Genomic DNA, 20,133 nt, shown 5'->3' with positions numbered 1-20,133 from the left:
TCGGCAATATTAGTTTTTGAATTATGGACCATTGCCATAATTCAATAATTTTTACAAAATATCATTAGTAAGTGGAGTATGTTGACTACATAGATGGTTGAAAAAAGTACATTTAGGGACAAATCAAATGTATATTTGTTTAGGTAATATTTTGTTAGGCCATTTAATAGGTTCAGTGGTCTGTGACAATATGCCTTTAAAAGCCACACCGAATTAGTTGCATGATTTCACAGGTGCAACTTTTACTTTCTGACCACATGATGGAGCTATTGGTAAGGACTGCAGTGAACAATGGGGCAACAGTAAACGAAGGGAATAGGTTGCATGTGATTTGCTGGCCTGTGTCTTCCTTTTAAAACTGTCGTATTGCTGCTTTGATATGAAGAGTTACAAAAGCAATACGTGTCAAAATTCTGCCTAAATAATTTAAACTTACTTAACTTGAGGACTTAGATTCTGGTATGGATACGTCGTCAGAGAAGATATATAATTATAATTTGTTGCCGCATTCAGATGCTACATACTTAGGGTAGTGAGAAAAATTAAGATGTTATATCCCTTTCAAAAACAGCTATTCCATGTGGAGTGAAGCCAGCAACCTCTGGAATCATGCAACTAATTTGAAAGAGATATTTTACCTAGGTATTGTGGATGTTCAAGGTGAAGTGTATTGTGTCTGTACATTGTTAATATCAATAGGTGGTGTATTTTCAAAATCAAATGATTCTTACAACCCTTTTGTTGACATTAATATTGTTTTAATATATAGCTATTTCTGGTTATATTATATTATATTGTATTGTATTGTATTGTATTGTATTGTATTGTATTGTATTGTATTGTATTGTATTATATTGTATTTTGGTATAACTGGATACTGCAATATTTTGGTGAGCGAAGTTGATGTCGAACAAATTACATTGTTGTTGAGACCAATTATCATGGTTAATGCAATGCATACTTATTATCAGAGTAAGGTTGGCAATATACAGACAAGGTCCTCGTTCCACGAAAGGATCTTAGCGCTAAGATCACCTAAAGTGCATAAGGTAGGTATAAAGCTACGGTGATATTAGCGCGATTTTCTTGGAACAGGGTTGGTCTATATTATGCAGTATTACTTTTAAGTTCGTGCACCCCATAATATGTAGCGGTCAGCTTACATACTATTGTTTTACATGATATTTGAGATAATGTTACAAAAAATGGATTTTTTATCTTATCATCGGCTATTGGACGTCAAACATATGGTCATTCTGACACTGTTTTTTAGAGGAAACCCGCTGTCGCCACATAGGCTACTCTTTTTACGACAGGCAGCAAGGGATCTTTTATTTGCGCTTCCCACAGGCAGGATAGCACAAACCATGGCCTTTGTTGAACCAGTTATGGATCACTGGTCGGTGCAAGTGGTTTACACCTACCCATTGAGCCTTGCGGAGCACTCACTCAGGGTTTGGAGTCGGTATCTCGATTAAAAATCCCATGCCTCGACTTGGATCCGAACCCAGTACCTACCAGCCTGTAGACCGATGGCCTGCCACGACGCCACCGAGGCCGGTTCACACAACAGAGTCGTTCTTTGTTGTTGCAGCCATTTTATTAGTCATCATGAATTCAGGAAATGATAAAATGTCTTTGCATTAAAAAATAAATGCAATATCTGAATTCATTGCACCTTAAAACTCTGCATTTCAAGACAAATGTATTGGTGGTAGGTGTAAGATAGAATATATAAAATGAAACTTCTGACTTGTGGAGAATATTTTGTGACCAGTGTGGATTAGTAGGAGGTTGTTATTAATAAATTCGTTGACTCTATCATAAATACAAATAATGTACTTAGTTGGTGTAAAATGCAATAAATTGTATTTTTGTTTTGTTCTAGCTACTATAGTGCGGTCAATATTGGCTTTAAAGGACTTTGCAATGTCTTGATTAGCTGTGAATAGTTCAAAATGAAATCCTTGACCCGAAAGCCAAGTCATAGTTAACAACAGGGTTTCATAGGTGATTGCAACGTTCAGAGATGTTTTTAGTTCTGTGTTTTGGCAGCCATGCTAGATGTTGTTTTGAATATTTCAAAATTCAAATGACTGCCAACTTTGCACTCCCCGGATCCTCAATCAGCGCTTTTTAAAGGTGTAAAAAACCACAAACAACAATTGTGGGTACCGAACTGTAAAGTTCAGTTCCCTGACCCGAGTCTACCTTTTTCTCCTTTAGTTTTTGGGCGATCAATTTGGTAGCCATCTTGGATTCAATGATGGTTTAATGCAAATATTAAATTAAAATTAAATTTATTACCACTAAAGTCGAATCACGTTTTGCTTACGTGAGGAATAGCAGTCAATGTGATAAATTTTAATTTAACCTTGAGCTTGAACTGACCGTGACCGGTAAAAGTGAACAGCTACATCTCAAATATTCATTATGGTCTTAAAATACATTTGGGCCCAGTTTAGTGCTTTAAAACGACTTTTCTAGACATTATCTAAACTTGACGTTTGCCAAATTTGGTGCTTTGGGCCAACGTGTCACAATATCGCACCAAATGTGGACTTGATCAGATAATAAATGATTTTATCTTTACAATTTTGTCTACTAGTGTATTGCTATTTTTGTCTTTATGTGTTATAATATAAGCCTTGACTTTTTAAGTTCTTTATACTTTTAACTGCTAATGTATTGTTCTTTTAATCTTTGTGATTTATAATGTAAGCCTTGACGTTTAAGTTCTTTTGAGAAGACGTTGCCGAGAAAGATTGTTTTTGAAGATCTCTCATGTATTATTTAACACACAAGCGACAAAGCAAAGAAGACTGCCATGGGAAATCTACCGGATTCTTAAAGGGCATTTGTTTCAATTAGTAACTAGAAAGAAAACATTTTATCTTGTAGAATTGTAAATGTCTTTTTTCTCTTTTTCCAATTTGCGAACGAAACATCTATTCTTCCATGCATTAAGCACAAAAAAGAGAGAAGACAAATCGAATTAAAAAAAAAAGAGAATAAAAAAAATTCAAATTGACGTATAGTATTCGTATTTCTGAAGCATCGTTCTTAGTTCAATACATTCAAACTATGTCATTCGGCTGAGTTTTTTCCTCTCACTCCATAATCCCTGTCACAATTATCATAATAATTTCTTTAGACACCCTGTAGCCGTAGTTTAAATTGTGCCTGGGGAGTTGTTCAACAAATATGCATTTTTTTTTTGTTCTTTGTTTTATTAATATGCCTTTCAGTTTGTACGGGGCGGGACGTAGTCCAGTGATGCTGATGATAACTAGTTTAACGTGCCCATATACCACTAGGGTTTCGAACACGCCCATCCCGAGTCCGACCTCCAATAAAATCGGTGGCCTGACTCGGGATGGAGGGGGGGTGGGGGGTGGGGGGTGGGGTTTGTCCAGTGGTAAAGTTTAATGCGCGGACGGTCTAGGGACTATCCCCGTCTCATTGGGCTTCTCAGCTAATGCACCACAACTGGTATATGAAAGGTCGTGGTATATGCTGTCCTATCTATGGGATGGTGCTTATAAACAATCTCTTGCTGCTAATAAAAAATACAGCGGATTTCCTCTCAAAAACCGGCCTCGGTGGCGTCGTGGTTAGGCCATCGATCTACAGGCTGGTAGGTACTGGGTTCGGATCCCAGTCGAGGCATGGGATTTTTAATCCAGAAAGAAAGAAAGAAATGTTTTATTTAACGACGCACTCAACACATTTTATTTACGGTTATATGGCGCCCAGACATATGGTTAAGGACCACACAGATTTTGAGAGGAAACCCGCTGTCGCCACATAGGCTACTCTTTTACGACAGGCAGCAAGGGATCTTTTATTTGCACTTCCCACAGGCAGGATAGCACAAACCATGGCCTTTGTTGAACCAGTTATGGATCACTGGTCGGTGCAAGTGGTTTACACCTACCCATTGAGCCTTACAGAGCACTCACTCAGGGTTTGGAGTCTCTAAAAAACGAGTGTCAGAATGACCATATGTTTGACGTCCAATAGCCGATGATAAGATAAAAAATCAATGTGCTCTAGTGGCGTAAAACAACCCCCAATCCATTCCATGCAGTTAAGCAAAATGTAAATGCGGCAGGCTCTATTCAATTTGGGTTTAGTACTCTTAACTTGTGGACAAGCACCGTTCCCAATGCGTCATATCACCGCGCTGAAAAGGCACGGCCCAATTATCGCCCAGCTTCGCTTTTCCTTCGCCTAAAGCCGTACCGGATATTGCTTCGGCTGTGGTCTAGTTTGTATTGTGAGGCACAAAAGGTCCTATATTCACATACAAGCCTCTTGCGGATCTAGCCGCTAAATTACGTGCTTTGCGTTCACGAGTAAACTTTTTTTATTAGCATGCAGGCCAAAGAGATAAACGCGTTCTTGCTGTAGGGGGATGTATTTGTTAGTATACCAGTGCCGTTACCGTATGTATCGACCTAGGTGGCACCACGCCACCTAATGCAGGGCGCACATTAAGTCAGTACTTTTCTTAATGTGCAGGGCCAGTTACTTCCCACTATTTAGCATATTTGAAATGGTGGGGAACGTTTTTGAAGGTTGTCGTTGGAAGATTTATTTCGTTAATAATGCCGCAAGTTGTTCAATCGGGATTTAGTGAGTACGGTAGGTTATACATTTTTGGTTTGTGTGACCATTAGTTGAACTATTTCGGTTGAGAAACGGTTGAAACATGGTGCCACAAGTTTTGAATAACAGCTATATGTAGGGTAATGTAGCTACACCCCGCCATATGTCGTGTCGTTACTTGTAGCAAATCGGCTTCGGTGGTGTCGTGGTTACGCCATCGGATATAAGGCTAGTAGGTACACGGTTCGCATCTCGGTACCGGCTTCCACCAAGAGCGAGTTTTAACGACTCGGTGCGTAGGTTTAAGACCACTGCACCCTCTTCTCTGTCACTAACCACTAACAACTAACAACTAACTCACTGTCCTGGACAGACAACCCATATAGCTGAGATGTGTGCTCAGGACAGCGTGCTTCAACCTTTTACCTTTAACCATTCTTGAACCTTTAAGCTACTACAAACATTATGACAATTAGACACACAATGAATATAGATACATTGATGTTCTGAACAAAATGTATTTGAAGTAATTTTTGTGGTTAAAAATACGCTACTCGATGCAAATATCTGACAATGACAGTACCTTTAACAAAATATCGTTGACTGACGGCCTAGATAGCTAAGATGTGTGCCTGAACCGTAATCGAATATAAAACAGAAAATCAAGTTAAATTAAATGAATGCAATGAAATACTCAGCGTAATAAGTAACCGATGTCATCGCTTAAAACATGTTAGCCAGCAATAAAACTGTCGATAATACTAGGAATTTTGTATTGAATTAGGTTTTTTATGAGAAATATGTGTGCCAAGGTCCACGAAACGTTGATGAGCAAATTGATTTTTTTAACTAAAAGAAAAAGAGAAAAATAAATAACAAACCCAAAACTCCAAGAAAAAAACACCCAGAAAAAACAAACAAGAAAAAAATATATTGGATGAGCTCCGACAATGGGACACAATTACTAACGGACAAGAAAAAATGGCTTCCCAACACACACACACACACACACACACACACACACACACACACACACACACACACACACACTCTCTCTCTCTCTCTCTTTCTCTCTCCCTCCCTCGCCCTCTCTCTCCCCCTCGCTCCCTTTCTCTCTCTGTCTCTGTGTCTGTCTGTCTGTCTGTCTCTCTCTCTCTTCTCTCTCTCCTCTCTCTCTCTCTCTCCCTCTCTCTCTCCCCTCTCTCTCTCTCCCCTCTCTCTCTCTCCCCTCTCTCTCTCCCCTCTCTCTCCCCTCTCTCTCTCTCTCCCCCCTCTCTCTCTCTCCGCTCTCTCTCTCTCTCCTCCCCCTCTCTCTCTCTCTCTCCCCCCCCTCTCTCTCTCTCTCTGTCTGTCTGTCTGTCTGTCTCTCTGTGTGTGTGTGTCTCGCGTCCTATGTGGCATCCTACATTAGTTAGCAGGTCGTGTCTTTTGTCATCATTGTCGTCACGACAGTTCATTGACGTGGTTGCTGGTCTCGAAGACAAATGCAGCGGCATAATTACTAGCGTGGACCGATATGAGAGTATCTAAAGGCGATTCGTTGATGAAGTCTTGCCATGTAATTAGAATGATGGTCAGCAATGTGGCAGCGTACCTTCGATAATACCAGGAACGTGCACTGCAGGTCATAAAGTCAGACTACCATTAAGATGTAATTAAAACTTTGATCTCGCCACAAAGGGCGCATCTAAAACGTGTGCAGGCATACTTGAATCTTCTCGGATGTATTGTGATGGCATTATGCATAGCTGCAAAATGTGTTCTTAAAGGGATTTTGCTGCATTGTAAGATGTTTCCGACTAATAAAATATTTCTACGATTCAACTTACATACTAAATATATTTTCTTGTTTAGAATATCAGTGTCTGTGCATTCAATGTGTTTCTGGTCGTCTTAATATTTGTAAGAAGCCCAAACTGGAATTTATTTTCCAATAATTTCGTATGTACGAAAAATCTATATTTTACGAAATAAAATGAAATTTAACCTAGTACAAATATTAGAACGACCAGAAACACATTTAATATACAGCCAATAATATTGATGCAGAAAAATATCTTTGATATGTAATTACAATTGTTAAAATGTCTCCGTTAGTCGATAACTTAAACATTTCAACAAACTTGGAAATGTCCCTTTAATCTACATTTAAGGTTTTAGCCCGTCCTCTCCATATCCAACCAATACCAGAGCTCGCCATTTAAAGGGAGCAATCGCTCTCGCTCCACCATCACTCCCCATCTCTCCCCTAAGATCAGTTCAGTGAGATTAATTTCTAACTCCCCGTAGCATGTGAATTTACATGCCAAACGTTTGGTCATTTAACATATAGTCTTGGCGAGGAAACCCGCTACATTTTTAGTAGCAAGGTATCTTTTATATGCACCATCCATCCCATAGACAGTATAGCACATACCACGGCCTCTAATATGCCAGTCGTGGGGCACTGGTAGCTGGATCGACCGCGCATCAAGCGGGCTACGTCCTTTCCCTATCTGCGATTTGAACTTGACGTCGGGCAGCTGGATAAAAGTTGAATGACCGTATAGTAAACACACTATATCTATATGTTGCTGGTTTGTTTGTAGACTTTCGTATTTTTAGTATCAGTAATTAACTATTTACGTTTCTGCGTATTGGTTTTTGACACCATGATATTATTTCAACGGCGTTCAGTGACGGGGATACTGGAAGGCAATTGCATGTGAATAAATAATGGACTTCATCGCCAATGTAATTATTTTAACGGAGGTGGTGAAGACAATTTCTGCTGGGATGCTGTTATGTAGTGTCCCGCTTCAGCGAAGAAACAATTAGTCTATAATCCATAACTCAGAGACTGACCCAATGACTATTAAGGGGGGGGGGGGGGGGGAGGGGGGGAGTAGGGGTATCGGAAATAAGTTTTAAGATCTAGCATTAATGGAATACCAAGAACCAGAGGTACACATGTCCATGTTGGCACGGTGGGTGGGTCAGGGGGTCGTTTATCCTAGGAAGGGGTGATTCAACCTAATAACGCAACGTCTTAGCATTAATATTGGCAGCTCGTTCCATCCAGTGCACCACGACTGGTATATCAAAGGCCGTGCTATGTGCTATCCTGTCTGTGGGATGGTGCGTAATAAAAGATCCCTTGCTACTAATGGAAAAATGTAGCGGGTTTCCTCTCTATGACTGTATGTTTTAATATTATAGTTTTTTTTCCCACTGACATAGTTAATTGTGCAAAAAGACTGTCAAAAAGGGCCAACAATTTTCACGACTGATTATTTTAAAGGCATATTGTCACAGACCACTAACCTATTTAATAGTCTAACAAAGTATTACCTGAACGAAAATAATTTGATTTGTCTCTAAATGTACTTTATTTAACCATCTTCAATAACCACCATACTCCATTTATTCATGATATTTTGTAAAATTAATTGAATTATGGCAATGGTCCATAATTCAAAAACTAAAATTGTCAAGAGCGTTAACTTGGATTTCACTCCGTCATGGTTCAATTAAGGTGATGCGATAGCTAGATTTTGTTTCCAATAATTAATATAATTTTTATTAGTCCTTAAATCCGTAACAGAATGCCTTAACAGAAACAAAATCTAATGGGATTCAACCTGAAAAACCTAAAAAAAAAAAAAAAAAAAAAAAAAAAAATATATATATATAATCTAAATTAATCTTTGCATTTATTTTATTGTTCAATCTACATCCTTCGAATCTTTGTTTCACGCACACACTATCGCGCTGCTATGTCATCCATTCGTCCGTCCTTTCTTCTATTCTTTCACTGGTTCACTCATTAACCCGTTGAATTAAAATATAAATACATAATTCTAAACACTTATTATAAGCATCAATAATTAATTCATGATTCTTCGGTACAAATCTAATCTAAGTTTATTTATAGTTTTTAAATTAGAAAACTACTTTAAAATAAACCAGGAATCGATTCCAATTTACTGTTTACCATGGTAACGAAATACAGATATGTTCATTCGTCTATTCATGTGAAATCAAATACCGACAAAGCAAGTATTTTGACGATATTTAGATATGTGGTCTACACACAGAATCAGGGGTCGAAATTGGGTGATATTTTTGCTTGATATTCGGTCCGACAAGCTGCGGATTTTTGCCGATCCAAATCAAAACCTGCCGAACTAAACTTCATTGATTCAGACTAATGTGTGAATATAAACGTAAAATAATTGCCGGTCCGACGAGATTAGCATAAAAAACAACAAAACAACAACAACAACAACAAACCCCCCCCCCCCCAACAACAACAACACCCCCCAAAAAAAAAAACCCCACAAAAACCCCCAACAACAAACAACAACAACAACAACAAAAAAACGAAACCCCCCCCCCAAAAAAAAACCCACACAAACAAACCCCACAACTCCTGGCCCACACGTCGGCAGTATTTCGAGCACTGAGAGTATGTGAATAGGTTAAAGTTTGTTTTAGTTAACGGGACCACTAGAACACATTAATTTATTAATCCTTCGCTATTGGATGTCAAGCATTTGGTAATCTTGACATAGTCTCAGAGAGGAAAACCACTACATTTTTGCATTAGTAGTAAGGGATCGACATTCTACCTAATAAACAGCAAGGGGTATTTTATATTCAATTTCGCTACAGACAGGACATTACATACCACGGCCTTTGATATATTAGTCGTGGGACACTGAATCAGTCGGGAAAAAATAAACCGAGTCCATAGATTCCAACCCACTACAGGCTAGAAATAAAGAAGTGCCAGAAGCAAATTTTATGCTAGGTTCCGACTAGCAACTGCCAGAACAAAGTTGGCCAACTTTCGACTCTCACGATTTCTACTACAGTCACTAGTCTGAGCGCTCTTACAACTCCATTTTTGTCGTATAGCCCATAAGTTGTTAATGTAAGCGCACCCGTCTAAGTTACAACGCAGCTGTCGAGTTGGTCAACTTTGTCGTAACAGTTGGTAGTCTGACGCTAGCATTAGATTACGTTTACTGTTATCCGATTAACACCTGCGGCACGTTGATATATTCTCGAATCTATTTCACGCAAGAAATTACGCCATTACGAAAGACATCTGTCAAAGTAGGACAAAAGAAAATGACTGATATTTGTAAATGCATTATTTGTTCTGTTCGTATTTACATATTAGTTGGTTGTTGTTTTTTTACGTGCAAAACTAGGCTTCTGACGTAAAACGGTCGAAATTGCCATCAGTTGTGCAGAAAACATTGTTCGTAGGGGCATGAAACAACTTCCGTGCACAATAACCGTAATAGACTTTTGCGGGAGTATCGCGCGGGGAGCTTAAGATATCATGTAAAGGGGGAAAAACAACAACCAGACCCCCACCCCCGAAAAACCCCTGAAAGAAACGGAAGATAAAATGGACATGGGGAAAATTAGATGTAATACATTAGGTGTACTACTCTCTCAATTAACACTGGCTATTAGTAGGTCAAGGGTCAGACCGAGCAGAAAAACGTCCGCTAGACTGGGTTATGTGCTTCACGTTAAACCAAATGGCCACGTCGGGAACCAATCAAATAGTTCTCGAATGTTGGCGAAGCGTTTGCTGGCTAACTTGGAGCTGGTATTACAGACTCAACAAAAATAATTACCCCCTGCAGCTCCAGTAGTAGAAGAAAACGAAATCACAAATTTAGTAACGCATCCACCAATCATACACAGACGTCTTAACTTGTCATATTAAGCGACAATCCCAGCTACCACCATTGATTGGGGCGTAGCCAGAGAGGAAAAAACAAAACGCCGAGAAAAACCCAGACCTGTAAAATAAATATCAGTGTCATGAGAAAAATAAAATAAATCTGGGGAAATTCCAGACGAGACAAGTGCCTCGTCTGCCTCATGCTGGCTACGCCATTGGTCAAAGTAGTTGTTTCTCAACATATAATTACTATTATCACGTAATAATGATTAACAGTAGCTAACTAAGCTATTCTTCTATTCTTCTTTAGAAGACAAAAATTCGAGAAACATTGATGTTTCAAAAGGGTCATTGTGTCTTCAGCTGTGATAAGTAATGTTAAAAGCTGCTCAAGTTTTTTTTTATTCCGTTAAGTTTTACAACTTATCAGTAATATAACAATGAAAAACATCAATATATAAATGTAGACTCCTTCCTCCAACCCACCCCAAGCGAGAACGTCTCAGCTTTCAGCTTTGGATGTCAGTGCCCAATTTTCACAAAACATCGTAAATTTACGTCTGTGATTTGCAGTTATACCGGCCACAAGTTTATGTGTGTTTTGTATCTATTTCGTGCAGAAAATTGCATCATCACGGAAGATGAAGCATTTGATAGACGAAACAAAATGAAATATGTGTGCTCCAAACTACATATGTTTTGTACTGTTAATAGTAAGAACTGTCGTTTAGTCGAAGATTTATGTTTATGTTTTCTTGTGAAATTAGGTCAAGGCATCTAACTCACAAAGAACCGACCTCGGTGGCGTCGTGGCAGGCCATCGGTCTACAGGCTGGTAGGTACTGGGTTCGGATCCCAGTCGAGGCATGGGATTTTTAATCCAGATACCGACTCCAAACCCTGAGTGAGTGCTCCGCAAGGCTCAATGGGTAGGTGTAAACCACTTGCACCGACCAGTGATCCATAACTGGTTCAATAAAGGCCATGGTTTGTGCTATCCTGCCTGTGGGAAGCGCAAATAAAAGATCCCTTGCTGCCTGTCGTAAAAAGAGTAGCCTATGTGGCGACAGTGGGTTTCCTCTAAAAACAGTGTCAGAATGACCATATGTTTGACGTCCAATAGCCGATGATAAGATAAAAAATCAATGTGCTCTAGCGGCGTCGTTAAATAAAACAAACAAACAAACTCACAAAGCTCGCTTACGCTCTCTTAATCAACATCACACTGTCCTTCCGAGATTAAAAAGTTGCTAAACCACCCCCACCCCACCCCCCCACCCAACAAAAAACAACAATCCAATGCTCCAAAACAACAACAACAACTAAAACACCTATAAACAACTCCCCTATGCTCCCCAAAAATACAATAAATCCACACAGAAAACTCCAACAACAAACAAAACAGACAAAACTCCCACAAAACTACAACAAAACAAAGCACGCAATGTCTACTTCATCACAGAACTATTTATATACTGTCGAACAACCAAGACGCTCGGCTTGACAGTTTACGACGCATCCGAGTGGCGAAACGACAGCAAATAATTGACGTTCCCCGTTCAATATAATCCGTGCAGGAAGCGCCGACAGTCGAGACTGTGGTAAATGTGAAACAGTCGACTGGTGACGGGGGCCAATTATCACCAGTCTGGTCACGGGGTCTGCCCAACAAAGAAATGTGTGTGTGTGTGTGCGCGTGTGTGCGTGTGCGTGCGTGCGTGTGTCAATATGTCATTGACCAGCCCCAAATTCAGCCAGCAAGTGTTTGGCTAACGTTCGCGAACAATTTGGTTGGTTCCCGACGTTGTCATTTGGTTTACCGCGAAGCGCATAAACCAGCCTAGAAGACGTTTTTCTGATCGGTCTGGCTGAACTCGGACCAGATATTATGATGACTAGCTAGGTAGTACCAGTCTCGAAAGCGTGTCACGCGATCAGGGCCCGTGCTTATAAAACTTAAAGTCTAGACTTTAATAAAGTCCAGACTTTAACGTAATGCTATTTGAATGGCGTTGTCATGACGTTAAAGGGTGGACTATAAGTCTAGACTTTAAGGTTTATAAGCACGGGGCCAGGTAGCGTTTGTTTAAATACTTATTTTCGTATTTCCAAGTAAGGTTCAAACACGCTGTTTTGGGCACACACCTCAGCTATCTGGACTGTCCAAGACAGTGGGTCAGTGCTTAGTTTGTCAGTTGTTAGTGAGAGAGATTTCGGTGTAGTGGTCGTACCTACCCATTGAGTCGTTGAAGAACTCGCTCTGGATGGGAACCGGTGCCAGAATGCGAACCCCGTACCTACCAGGCTTAAGTACGATAACTTAACCACTACACCACCGAGTCATGTGTGTCCGTAGACGTGCGTGCGTGTGTGTGCACGTGTGTATGCGTGTGTCAGTATGCCATTGACCAAATATCGGGCACGGCGGAAGCAAGTAGAGATTGGGGGGGGGGGGGGGGATTGAAATCGGGGACGCAAAGCAAAGTTTTTAGAGGGGTTCGTAAAATTTGAAAACTAGATGTATTGAAATGAAATTCATCTCTGCCTTAAGATTTGCTACCAATAATATTTTTTATTGAGAATTAATGCTCCGCCGTGCCTGGATATGATGACTAGCTAGGTAAACCCCAATCTGTTTGGCCATGAACACTCAAGATCATTCAAGATCGTGTCACGTGATATATACGATGACGTACGGTGCTCGATCGATATGTTAACTTATTTTAATTAAATGCTTTCTCTGTTATTAATATAATAAAGCCGATATCTTGGAATTGCAATATTTTGTAATCAAATAATCTGTTGTAGTCTCGATGTTTGCTTTGTCATATTCCACTTAGGCTGTTTTAGATTGCTAGACAATAAAAACAATCGTCTGAAAGCCCAGACATGTAGATCTGAAATGTATTTGAATATATGCATACTTAAATCATTGTCATCATCATCATCATCATCATCGTCGTCATCATCATCATCATCACCGTCGTCGCCGCCGCCGCCGCCGCCACCACCACCACCACCATCATCATCATTATCATCATCATGATCAAAAAAAAGAGTAAAGTTTGTTTTATTTAACGACGCCACTAGAGCACATTGATTTTTAATCTTATCATCGGCTATTGGACGTCAAACAAATGGTCATTCTGACACTGTTTTTAGAGGAAACCCGCTGTCGCCACATAGGCTACTCTTTTTTACGACAGGCAGCAAGGGATCTTTTATTTGCACTTCCCACAGGCAGGATAGCACAAACCATGGCCTTTGTTGAACCAGTTATGGATCACTGGTCGGTGCAAGTGGTTTACACCTACCCATTGAGCCTTGCGGAGCACTCACTCAGGGTTTGGAGTCGGTATCTGGATTAAAAATCCCATGCCTCGACTGGGATCCGAACCCAGTACCTACCAGCCTGTAGACCGATGACCTGCCACGACGCCACCGAGGCCGGTCATCATGATCATGATCATCAACAATAAATAATAACGGTAAAACTGTGATACATGATCGGGGTCGTATTTCTGCACAATGCAATGGGTATTTGTTAACATAGTGGTTGATTCCATGAATCTCTATCTAGTGCCTCGTCTATAGGAGGACAGTCACTCCAGAAGAGATAATAATTACAAGAATCAAAAATAATCCTCCTCATCGTCATAATCATCATCAGAAGCAGATTCATTATCTTGACCACTGGACTAGATTAGCCAGCTTTTGCACGGTGGTAGATAAATCTGTCTGGCCAAAGGGCAAGGCAATTTCTAAATACGTTTCGTCCCTCACAAAAAACAACAACAACAACAACAAACCAAACAACAACAAAACAAAACCACCAAAAAAAAAAAAAACCCAACCAACAACCCCATGTTATCCCTTGGGATGGAATTGCCTTATCTGTACCTCACAACAGTGATAGATTATGTTAAAGGGACATTCCCGAGTTTGCTGCATTGTAAGATGTTTCCGACTAATAAAATATTTCTACGATTAAACTTACATATTAAATATATTTTCTTGTTTAGAATATCAGTGTCTGTATATTCAATGTGTTTCTGGTCGTCTTAATATTTGTAAGAAGCCCAAACTGGATTTTGTCTTCAAATAATTTCGTACGTTCGAAAACATATTTTTTAGGAAATAAAATGAAATTTAACCTAGTACAAATATTAGAAAGTCCAGAAACACGTTTAATATACAGCCACCAATAACTTATGCAGAAAAATATATTTGATATGTAATTACAGTCGTCAAAAAGTCTCTGTTAGTCGATAACATCTGAAAAATTGAATCACACTCAGGAGTGTCCCTTTAATATTGGTACTTGTACACGAGCAGGCAAAAGTCTGAATGTGTCCATCGGTAGGACGCTCGCCTTATGTGCTTTCGTCGAACCACCTCTGTGGACCCATTCTCTGAATTACGTTTTTCTGTCACAACCAATGCACCACGACTGGTAATCAAAGGTCGCTGTCCTGTCTGTGGGATGCTGCCCATAAAAGATCCCTTGCCGCTAAGGAAAAATGTAGCGGGTTTCCTCAAACACTACGAGTCAATAATTACAAAATGTTTGACACCCAGTAGCCGATGATTAAAAACCAATGTGTTCTTGTGGTGTCGTAAGACTATAAACGTAACTTTTTAGAATGTGTCGGGATCGGTTCAAAGCAACTTGCTCTGATTAACACAGTAATACTTTTTATCTTGACGTTAAACTCATTCACCGTGCAAACGCAAACAGATACATGGGCTTTAGAGGTCAAGGCCATGATGGTGTAACATGGTACGGGTCAGCTATATTGCACTAGGGTGAACTTCTTCCTTTGAAACGCAGAACTTGATTTTCGTCTTGAAATTGGAGAAAATTACAAAATAAGTGCAAACTAGAACGACCTTCTTCTTCTTCTTTTTTTCTCCGTTCCTTCTTCCTTTCTTCTTCTTTTTTCTTTTCTGTCAGTGGCTTTTCACCATATCGATTTGAAATATTCTGTAATAAAATTGCACGCGTCTTATAAATGTAGCTTTCGTTTCTAGCGCCAACTTGAAGGGAATATAAGGATCCACAATATGACATATTATGTGGTCATGCTGGATAAAAAAGGTACACCCGAGGTGGTGGAAATTTCCATCTGGGACGAATTCCTGGGTCAAAATTTCCATCACCATAGGTGTACTTTTTCTATCCCACAGAACTGCTTATGATGGGTTATTTTTCTGTCATATGTTCGGTAAAAAGCCCATTATTTTACACAAGCGAACAAAGATGGCTGAACAATAACTTTTGTTTTGCCCATCTTATTATAAAGAAACCACACTGACATATTCGCCATGTTTGTGTCATCTATTTAATAAAGGGGGGGGGGGGGGGGGGGGGGGGGGGGGATGTAGCCCAGTGGTAAAACTCTCACTTAATGCGCGGTCGGTCTAGATCGATCTCGGTCGTTAGGCCCATTGGGCTATTTATTGCTCCAGCCAGTGTACCACGACTGGTATATCAAAGGCAGTGGTATGAGCTATTCTGTCTGTGGGATGGTGCATATAAAAAAAGTCCCTTCCTGCTAATCGAAAAGCATAGCCCATTAAGTGGCGATAGCGGGTTTCCTGTCTTAATATCTGTGTGGTCCTTAACTATACTGACACACAATGAAAACGCAAAACAGATATTTTTCAATATTTTGTTGTGATTAATGAAAAATATATTTATTGGACTTAAAATGACAATTTATGAGAGAAAGCCATTGATTGGTACTTTTGTCTGGGTTTTAATCCTGGTTTTGTTCTCGTTACACATACAATAGCAGAAACACACAAAATGGTGTGAAATGCGTTCACTACATGCTCAATCATGCTGCATGCAATGCACGTGAAATGCCAGTATGTGGACACATAAAAGTCACGTAACGGTGTCATATTCCTCGTCACATTAAAGCCGCACACCCTAGTTCCATCCAGCGAAAATAAATTATAATTTGGTTAATCTACAAACCTGTAACACACTTAGATCACGTTTTTATCAAATGGAGTGAAAAAGCAGGTTTTATATCGATAAATACCATGGGAATCCCCATGTCCCAATTGCTTGAAATAATTTTGAAAGTTAGTATTCTGATGTCATCGGTAGATGTCGCTCGAAGCACAACAATGCCTACGTCACGACAAATTTCACAGAGTGCGCACAGACTTGGGGTGCGTTCTTTTCACCTCTCCTGGACATGTTCCAACTGTTCTGTCCTGGTTGTATCCCCTCTCCAGATATCGTAAGACTTAGCAAAATTATTGGTTTTAAGGGTTTGTAACGTTTTGTATTGAGACACTTACTTGTCTGAACTTTATTGTTACTGAAAATGTTCACGAACTGTGAAGAAAAATCTCACAAATGAACAACAACAAATCGGATGTTGATTGCGCGAACCGTGCACGAGAAAACAAACCGAACCAAAATGATAACGGTCACGTGGTATACCAACGTCTGTGACATTGAAATGGAAATATCCCCTCTAAAATAGATTAGACCTTGTCTGCTCAACGGTTTTTTCTCAAACATGCGTTCGTTTTTAAGAAATAAGAAAAATGCATTTTGTGGTATTACAAAAACCAGAATTACTATGATTACCAAAAAACACTTCAGGTGAATGGAAATGTATATTCTAAATAATAAACGGTAAGTAAAGTGCAATTTTATTTGTGAAAAAAATGGGTTTAATAGCGAAAAACAACGCCGTAATGGTTAACAATTAGCCGTAACTACGGTGTGTCCCTTTAAGAATTCCACGACTCAGAGAAGAACAAAGGGAGCGAAAGTTAGGCATAGTTCAAGGGGGGACTTCGCAAAGCCAAGATGCTAGGACCTTCAGAGTCCATCCATCAACTATTGGACGATTTGTTGAACGTCATCAACAGACCGGGAGTGTCCGTGATCGACCTCAATCTGGTCAACGTCTCGTTACGACCCCACGCCAAGATCGGCAGATTCGACGACACCACCTCCATGACCGGTTCAGAACTGCGACGATGACAGCAAGCAACACAATAGGACGTCATAGAAGGCATATCCATCCGATGACGGTCATCCGTCGACTCAGAACGGCTGGACTCCGATGCAAACGCCCGTAAGACGGTAACATCATGACACCGCGACATCGTGCTGCGAGACTACAGTTTGCTCTCCAGAATGGTAATTATCCACCAGCCTTTTACCGGAGCATTGTTTTCTCAGATGAGTCCCGTTTCTCCGTCTCCTTTGCCGATGGAAGAGCACGTGTATACAGGAGACTCCATGAACGGTATGCTGACGGATGTGTGAGGGAACGTGATCGGTTTGGCGGCGGTTGTCTGATGGTATGGGGGCAATCAACTGTGATTTCAGGAGTGATCTTATAATGCCCTTACAGCCCAGCGTTATGTTGACGTTATTCTAAGACCAGTTCTCCAGTCACTTTTGCGCTGTCACCGAAGACCAGGAGGTCCCCTTCTGTTTCAACAAGACAATGCTCGTCCACATACTGCAAGCATTACCCAGACATCCTGCAACAAGCCGGTATCACCGTTATGAACTGGCCCGCCGTTTCACGGGATTTGAACCCAATTGAACACATGTGGGATGAATTGGGACGTCGTGTACGTCACCGCCAGCCACCACCGCATAACGTCGCTGAGCTTGCACAGGCATTGCAGGAGGAACATTCCTGTGGCTTATTTGAGATGTTTGTGCCAATCCTTTCCCCGTCGTCTTCACGCATGCTCACGGGCCAATGGTGGACACACCAGATACTGACCTTGATATGGGGGTGGGGGGGGGGGGGGGGGGGGGGGGGGGGGGGGGGGGGGGGGGGGGGGGGGGGGGGGGTGAACTTTTCGATTACGAATGCAACTCGATTACTGATGATAACTGGTCATTTTTGCATGTGAATGTATCTCATGAATACCAGTCATTAATGTCATATTACATTATCCATCAATTCATTAATAGTTTGTCGTTATTTGCAATGAAAAGTTGTTTTTGCGTTTTTGCGTCCGACGCCATATAGCCGTAAATAAAATGTGTTGAATGTTTAATAAAACATTTCCTTCCTTCCTATTTAATAAAATTTAACACTACAAATTAACAAGATAAATTTTGTGATGCAGAATTTAATTACAAAATTACCAATCTGAAAGGGTTATAACTATGACAATAGCTTGTTAAGCGTAATCACGTAATTTACCAAACCAGTCCAATTAAATCGAAACAATTTCGGAAATGAAGGAAGGAAATATTTTATTTAGCGACATACTCAACATATTTTAATTACGGTTATATGGCGTCAGACATATGGTTAAGGACCACACAGATATTAAGAGAGGTAACCCGCTGTCGCCACTTCATGGGCTACTCTTTTTCGATTACCAGCAAGGGATCTTTTATGTGCACCATCCCACAGACAGGGTAGTACATACCACGGCCTTTGATATACCAGTCGTGGTGCACTGGCTGGAACGAGAAATAGGCTAATGGGCTCACCAACGGGGATCGATCCAAGACCGACCGCGCATCGAGCGGGCGCTTTACCACGAACATGGGACGGTACATGTTATTACATATCATTTATAATTATCTTCGTATTTATACCCAATTAAGGTTTAAGCACGCTGTCCTGGGCACACTTCAGCTATCTAGATTGTCTTTCCAGGACAGTGGGATAGTTGCGAGAGGCGAACCCAGTACCTAGCAGCCTTACAATCGATGACTTAACCACTACACCACCGTGGCCGGTCGGCACGTGTTATGATGGACATCAGAATCATTATTTTTATTTGTGGCCGATCAAGTGCAACAATGCAAGCTTATTATATTTAGTTTTATGGGTGGTTGTTATCGCAATAGGACACGAACGGATACCTTAATGTGATCATTTGTGCAATAACTAATTTAAATACGACACACGCGAGGGGCTACATAACCGCGATATTAAATATTTAAGTGCGCTGTGTGTCGGTTATCATGGATACGTGCGGAACCAATTCCTGGTAGTTAAGGCACATGTTCACGGTGCGACTTCAGATAACGAGTTCTTCCATGAACTCTACCGGTTTCGGTCATAACGCTGGTAGGTGGGTAGTTCGCAGACCGGTACCGGCTCCCACCCAGAATGAGTTTTAACGACTGAATGGGTAGGTGTAAGACCACTACACAGACTTCTCTCTCACTAATCACTAGAGTAGAGTAGAGTAGAGTAGAGTAGAGTAGAGTAGAGTAGAGTAGATGTTTAACGACACCCCAGCACTCACTAATCACTAACAACTAACCTGACTGATCTTGAAAGACAGCCCAGATAGCTGAGGTGTGTACCCAGGGCAGCGTGCTTGGACCTTAGTTGGATGTAAGAACAAAAATAAGTTGGAATGAATGAATGAATGAATTCAACCATTTGACACGTACTTAAAGCCATTGCCAGTTCAGACATGACAACCCATGGGAGACTCGTAGCACTGACATGACAACCCAGGGGAGAGTGACAGTTCAGAACCTTCATTACTACGAGTCTCCCCTGGGTTGTCATGCCACGATCTGAACAGATCAGGCCCTTTTAAGGGCAACCTAGAGAGACAACTCAACGCCATCTAGGTCCACTTTACGAGCTACTCTCGGCATACTAATCTTCCAAAACTATACGTAGCTCCCTATCTTTAATTTTTGGCTTAATCCTACAGGACTTTCCCAATTCCATAGCACCATACCACCCCCACCCCCACCCCGACTGTTACCGGCCCCGGTCTGACTGCTGGTGCTACTTTGCACCAGCCAGTGAAAGGGGTCCCCACTCCAACCCACCCCATCCCTTTCCTGTCCTGGACATAGG

The sequence above is a fragment of the Gigantopelta aegis genome, chromosome 10 (assembly GCF_016097555.1).
Source record: "Gigantopelta aegis isolate Gae_Host chromosome 10, Gae_host_genome, whole genome shotgun sequence".
Classification (NCBI taxonomy): Eukaryota; Metazoa; Mollusca; class Gastropoda; order Neomphalida; family Peltospiridae; genus Gigantopelta; species Gigantopelta aegis.
The sequence above is the reverse complement of the archived record's forward strand: the minus strand, read 5'-3'. Positions refer to the sequence as shown.